General features: G+C 37.6%; 1 protein-coding gene across 1 annotated transcript in view; it reads right to left on the bottom strand.

Moving 5' to 3' along the window:
- Positions 1–7,527, bottom strand: part of LOC119426264 (receptor activity-modifying protein 3) — a 38,849-nt gene that overhangs the window by 12,916 nt on the left and 18,406 nt on the right. The window lies entirely within an intron of this gene.

Below are 7,527 nucleotides of genomic sequence, written 5' to 3' on the forward strand. Positions count from 1 at the left end.
AGTCATGTGATGCTAACAGCTAACAGTCATGTGATGCTAACAGCTAATAGTCACATGATGCTAACAGTCATGTGATGCTAACAGCTAACCATTCTGTGATGCTAACCATTGTCAGGTTAACCTGTGGCCCCCTTCATTGTTAAAACATTGGTAAAATGTCACCAATTAAAGAACTCCTGTTAAATAAAGGTTGAAAAACTCAACCGAATCTGCAGTTTAACAGTGAAAAGGTCACGCACTGTGAAGCATTTGACACTTTTTAATTTAATTAAAGCAGCTTTTGTCCTGATGCATGCTCAATAATCCAGGTGGATAATCTAGGTCTAGGTCCAGAAGACCTGGTTCATCCTTGTTAAAGCCGCCTTTAGCTTTACGCGCTCGACACGCCTGTGAGAAAATGCTTTTGAGAAAGTGTTTCAAACACACTTTTTGAATTTGTGATAAAAGAGCAGAGCATTTGTAAAGGAGGAAGCAGAGTTTATCCTTCATCCAGCTGAGCTTTAAATGTCATTCAGTGACTTCTTGGCAACAAACTCCCATCCCCCATCGAATTAACTGTTCCACTGCATGAGCTTTGCGATAACATAATGACATAAAACTAATAATTTCCAACACATACTGGGTTTTATATCTGTATTTTCCTCAGTTTGTTCCAGCTTTTCTTTTTAATTCAATAAGAGAAACCATTCTGCTCTAATCGTACGCATCTCCCTTTTTTTTTCTTCTGTTCTCGGAGTAAAAATCCTGCACAGCAGCTGTGGCCGAAGATAAACATGATGCTGCAGGAAGGAGAATCTCCTGTTGAGCCACATTTTCAGAGAGGAGGATCAAGCAGCAGAACAAAGACCGTTACTAAATATAGACCCCTCTCTGTTTGACCATCTAAGGATGTTTGGACGTAAAGTGCTAGTTGTGTTTGATCAAGTTATTTTGCTTCATGTGTATATCGGTCCTAAATAATATTTACAACAAACTTGGTTTGCGTAAAGTTATTTTGAATTATGTGTACCAAGGAGCATGAATATGGGTATTTAAAGTCACCAGCTTGGTTCACCCTGTCCCTTTAGGGCCTTAATTGCTTTGGAAGTCTGTTTCTCACAACTGAAGGCGACTTGTTAAAGATGCAAAAATGTGGGAAAATATGAATATCTGCACGTGGAGTTACTGCATTAATACATATGATGCTTTTGAGTGTGTAAATAATTACAGCGTTCACGCAACATTCCTTCAAATGACATGTATTGAGACTTCTGCTGGATTCTTTACATCCTTTCATAAGTTGCAGGAGAACACAATTATTGGCTGTACACAGCTTAACTTCAGAGTCAACCCAGCTGAAGACGAAACGATCAGCTAACGGACTTTAGCCAACACAAAAATGGATTTTACTAAAACTACAAGCCGCACGCCAATGTGCCCCATCGTAGAGGGATTTGAATGGTGAATGTCTGTAGGTTTGGAGATGAGTGTTTTTCTGGACTAGAATTGAGCAGGGGTGAAATTAAACCTTAATGTTTTTGGTGCAAGATATTCAAGTGGGTAGGAGTCACACTGTGGAGAAGAACAGAGGACGTTTTCTTTTATTCTTGTCCAAGGCAGCGCAGAGTGATGGATCCTGATGAGTGGAGGGAGCAATTTTAACCACAACCAGGAGCAGAGCCAGGGGGTGGCCAATGGTGGCCTTGGCTACCATATACACGGCCTGGCCAAAAAAAAAAGTCGCCACCAAAAAAAAAAAAAATCACACACTAATATTTGGTTGGACTGTTATGGCATGCATTCACTGTGGCATTTCAGTTGTCGGTGTGAAATTGTGGAATGAATTGAATGATGAACTCAAATTATGTGCTTTTTTGTTGAGCTTTAAAAGGTCCATAAAAGGTAAAATTATAAAAGCTTATACTGTTATGTAGATGTATATATGTAGTGTTTAACAATGTATGTATGTAATGTAAGTATGCTTATACATATACACAGACATATTTTTATATAGATATGTGTATATGTAATGTATGTATATATATGGACAGTAGATATATTTTATTATTGAAGACTGCTGAGTCTATGAACAGGGTAGGCAAGTATAAGCCTTGGCTTCAGCCTATTCCTTTTTTGGTAAATTATTGATTTGTCAAAAAGTAGTCTATATTGTTTTCCTTTTTCTGTAATGCTAATTTACCAAAATAAAGTTGAGTTGAGTTGAGTTGAGTTTCGATAAGCTTCTGCAACGTCACAAGATCTGTTTCCATCCAGTGTTGCATTCATTTTTCACCAAGATCTTGCATTGATGACTAGACACTAGGCATGATGGGTGCATCACTTCACCTGCCTCTCTTCTTACACTGATGCACCCATCACTCTGGAACAGGGTCAATCTGGACTCATCAGACCACATGACCTTCGTCCATTGCTCCAGAGTCCAATCTTTATGCTCCCTAGCAAATTGAAGCCTTTTTTCTGGTTAGTCTCACTGGTTAGTGGTTTTCTTAAGGCTACACAGCTGTTCAGTCCCAATCCCTTGAGTTCCCTTCACATTGTGTGTGTGGAAATGCTCTTACTGTCACTATTAAACGTAGCCCTGAGTGCTACTGTTGTTTTTCTTCAATTTGATTTCACCAAACGTTCAAGTGATCGCCGATCACGATCATTCAGGATTTTTTTCCAGCCACATTTCTTCCTCGAAGACAATGGGTCCCCACTATCCTTCCAGTTTTAATAATGCGTTGGACAGTTCTTAACCCAGTTTTAGTAGTTTCTACAATCTCCTTAGATGTTTTTTCTGCTTGGTGCCAATGATTTGACCCTTCTCAAACAGACGGACATCTTTTCCACGACCACGCGACGTGTCTTTCAACGTGGTTGTTGAAGAAATGAGAAGCAACTCATTGCACCAGTTGGGGTTAAATAACTTGTTGCAGCTGAAAGATAATCGCCCATGCAGTAATTATCCAATAGGAGGCTCGTACCGGTTTGCTTAGTTAAATCAAGGTGGCGACTCTTTTTTTTGGCCAGGTAGTGTATACAATTTTATTTAATTTTTATAATTTTATGTCAAACCCAATTTCTGATAGTGGCCTTTCTTATGTCTTGATGCAGCCACACACCAAACTGGAGTCGGTACCTCTCATGTTTTGAGTTGCGTTGTTGTTGCTGACTAGATGGATGGATGGATCAATGGTTTTGATTCATGACCGGACAATAACATTAGGGGTTCAAAATAATTGTTTCCAAACTAACGAGGGCGACCGCCCAGTGACACTCGGGTATTAGAGTAGATCGAGACACAGTTATGTCTTTGTGGTGAGACAAACTGAAATCCAGGTCCCCGTCTCTTTAAAGAGAATAAACTCTTCCTGCCCTCTTTAAAAAAGGAATTAAAGATGTTTAAGGATGAACACAGAGGCATAAAATCCAGCAGAGCACAAATGAAACCAGTCTTTCTCAGATCAATACATCAACCCAGACCTCACGATGGAGTGCAGAGCGCTCCGATAACTGCACCCCCTCTGACATCAAACCTTGGCCTTCAGCCATCGTGTTCCCACAGGGCTCCGCTTACGTTTATTTGTTGTGGCAGTCAGCCTCCGACAGGCATACCAAAATATAACTACTCATGTGAAACATTCACTAACAACACATTTCAATGTGGAAAAAAAAAACACTTATCCACTCTTAGAGCTCTGCAGCTTCCCAGGATATTTACTAACGGCACATTCAACTCTCGTTGACGAACTATTACACAGCAACAGCCCAGACAAGCAAATACCTTGTTTGACCTTGATTTGTGACCTTGACGCTGCTGTGGCGAAAGTACATGCTACACGACATGTATGAAGTTTAATCAAATTGTCTTGAGAGATTCAGAAACTATGGACGGGACAACAGACTGAGGCTGTATAATACGTCCGCCTTTTGAGAGGCGTATCAAAAATGAAGGTGCAGGAAGTTTCCCACCACGGCAAAACATCTCTCAGATTATAAGCAGCTTTTTTATGACTAACAACGAGCGGTGTGAATAAACAAATAAACCAAGCAATAAAAAGATATGATCAAATTCCCATAATTCTGTTTGAACATACTCGGTGTCACCTTGATGCCAGGTGGAGGTTATTAAAACGACATCACCGGATGGAAGAATACATCCAGCCCATTGTAAAGCCTTTTATTTTTATTTTGGGACTGGAATAAGGGAGGTTTGATGGTTCACGGGTGATTTTAGCTAAAGTTAGTGTCGTAGTCGGCTTTATTCCTTGCGTTCATCTTTTAGTTTTAGTCCCTTCGTGTTGTATTCTCTCGTCTTTTGAGTTTCTTGTGTTTACCGTGTCATCGGTTCAGTCCTCCCCAGGGTTTCCCCCTCCTGTAATCAGACTCCTTCCACTCTAACCTGATCCTCATTGTCTCCCAGGTGTTTGCAGTTCTTCCTCGTTAGTGTCCTCTCTGTCTCTGAGAGGAGGACGAGCACGGGACGTGACCTCCATAGATACGTTCGTGGTTTCCTTGTAATCTTGGTGACCAACGTTTCATTTTAAGTGGAACTACTTTTTGATACTTTGTACTGTTTTAACCGTTCGTGCATCAAAACGTTCAGCTCGATCAGGAGTATTTTCCACTGATTTATGTTTTTTATAACTTTTTTCTTATTTAAATTTATCTGTGCTCGGTGGTCAGTGCCACCGTCTTGTAATCCTGAGCCCGGGTTACGTCAGGAAGGGCAACAGTTGAGAAAGTTTGCTCGTTGTTTTGACCCCTGCAGGAGGGAGCTGCCAAAATAAAATAAAATAAAAAATATATATATTTATTTTAATCACCACTGAAACACTGAGATCTCTGAATGTTCTTCAAAAACATTCTCGTGGAAATCTGCCTTGGCAAACATGCTCTGGTTTCATCTTCTTATGCTAGTTTTAGCTTGTAGCTATCATTTTGCTCCTTTTAGCTGTGAGATATTCTCTTTTAGCAGCTACTCTGCTACTTTAAGGTTTTAGCTGCAATTTAGCAAAATTTAGCTATTATTTTGTTGACTTTGGTTTTATCATTGGTTTTGCTAATTTTAGTTTTTAGCTGTAATTTTGATACTTTTAGCTGTTAACCATTCTCCCTTTTTAATTTTAGCTACTATTTTGTAAACTTGAGCTTAATCATTTAACTAATTTTAGCTTTTAGCTACAATTTTGATACTTTTAGCTGTTAACTATTCTCCCTTTTTTATTTATAGCAAGTATTTTGCTCCTTTATAGTCAGTTAGAATTTAGCTAATTTTTGCTACTATTTTGTAAACTTAGGCTTAATTGTTTGTTTAGCTAATTTTAGCTTTTAGCTACAATTTTGCCACCTTTAGCTGTTAGATATTCTCCCTTTTTTAATTTTAGCAACTATTTTGCTCCTTTATAGTCAACTAGAATTTAGTTAATTTTAGCTACTATTTTGTAAATTTGGGCTTAGTCATTTGTTATGCTAATTTTAGCTTTTAGCTACAATTTTTTGATCTTTAGCTGTTAGATAGAGCTTAATCATTTGTTTAACTAATTTTAGCTTTTAGCTAAAATTTTGATACTTTTAGCTGTTAACTATTCTCCTTTTTTATTTATAGCAACTATTTTGCTTCTTTATAGTCAACTAGAATTTAGCTAATTTTAGCTACTATTTTGTAAACTTGGGCTTAATCATTTGTTTAGCTAATTTTAGCTTTTAGCTACAATTTTGCCACCTTTAGCTGTTAGATATTCTCCCTTTTTTAATTTTTAGCAACTATTTTGCTCCTTTGTAGTTTTTGCTAGAATTTAGGTAATTTTAGCTACTATTTTGTAAACTTGGGCTTAATCATCTGTTTAGCTCATTTTAGCTTTTAGCTAATATTTTGCCACCTCTAGCTGTTAGATATTCTCCCTTTCTTATTTTTAGCAACATTTCTGCTACTTTAAGGTTTTAGCTACAATTCTGCTAATTTATAGCTACAGTTTTGTAGCTAAAATCTTAACTATATTTAATAACTTTGCTACTAGTGTGCAATTATTTTTGGTTTTAGCTTCTGTTTTGCTCATTTTAGTTTTTAGCCATTACACTGTATAGGCTGTTCATGTTTTGTTCCTGTGTCTTCCCAACTTTATCATTCCTGTGAGTATTTTGCTGCCACGCCAGCTTTTGTTTTCTGTTTCGTAAATAAATTAGTTTTTTTGTATTTCACCTTCGAGCCTTTGAGTTTCGTCTGCACCTCAGGTTCTACTCTGCACTAAAACATGATGATTAGCAGAAACATCAGAGAAAGTAGCTGTAAAAAGCAGAAAAATGCTGAATTTAGGAGAAAGTCGCTGAAAGGAGCAGAAAAACAGCTAAAAGACACTGAAGGAAGTAGTAAAAGGTTTGAAGGATGTGAAGAGAGCTCCATTCTTTTAAATGAAAATAACATGCAGAGAAAGCTAAAGAGTTATAACGGTAAAAAATGCACTAAAAACAAAAGTCACTGCAGGAATATCTTGAATGAGCTGAATGTTTTCACATGAATTGATGAAATAGCTCAAAACTTGTGAAATGACTTACGTGTCAAACTGTATCTTAAAAGTGATGGGTGTGATTTTCTGCAGTATTTCAGCGCCTTAAAGCAACAGTTATTTACCATTTAATACGTATCTGTTTCACAGTAAATAATTTGCTTGTAGCTTCTGTTTTGATTGTTCTGGTTTGTGATTTAAAATAAAAAGCCCTAAGGCCTTCCCTGACCACGCTTGAGTCAAACCTGTCACAGATCAGTCTCTGCTAATCGCCATATAATCAGATCAGTCATGATTATGGAACAGGAAACAGATTGCATGTCAGCTTTAAAGGCTTTTGAAGCATCATAAAGCAGACAATATCAAATTAACGCCCTAATTGTTCATTAAGTCAGCTCTGAATAATAAAAGGAGGGCTCCATGTTTTTGAAAAGGACACTGAAAGTTCAACACGGACCTCGGAATGACAGAAAACAAAGGTGACTTAATTAAGTCTCTAGTTTCTTCATTCATAAAGCTAAATGTGGCTCCTGCTGCAGGATATTAATTAGACTCCACTTCCTAAAGACACTTAAATAAATCCTAATGACACATCATGTTACCTTTTAATAATTCTAACCCCATCACCCAAATGAAATGGAGGCAGCGAGCTACAGGTGTATTATTTATGTTTATGTGCATTAAAAACTAATTAGCAGGGTCTGTTTTGCATATCAAATGGACTCTGTGAAGGAATAATACCTGTGGCTGTTACTGATGGTAGTTGTTAGTGTTTGGCCCATTTTTACACTGAATGTTACTTAAATCACTTGTCGGTTCAACAAGAAAAACAAACTAATACCAAATGCCTTGGACATGAACCCATTCAAAGAATGCTTGTTTTGTTTAGTTTATGTATTCTGCTCCCTAATCGCATGTTTTATATATTTACAGTATTCTGCTGCCTTGTCAGCCTTTAACCCTCCCACTACCCTTTGGTCAAAATGCTGGAGAGTTAATAGAAGACTGGCATGAGGATATTTATTGGACTGAAGGAAGA

The sequence above is a fragment of the Nematolebias whitei genome, chromosome 20 (assembly GCF_014905685.2).
Source record: "Nematolebias whitei isolate Nwh7 chromosome 20, NemWhi1, whole genome shotgun sequence".
Taxonomy (NCBI): Eukaryota; Metazoa; Chordata; class Actinopteri; order Cyprinodontiformes; family Rivulidae; genus Nematolebias; species Nematolebias whitei.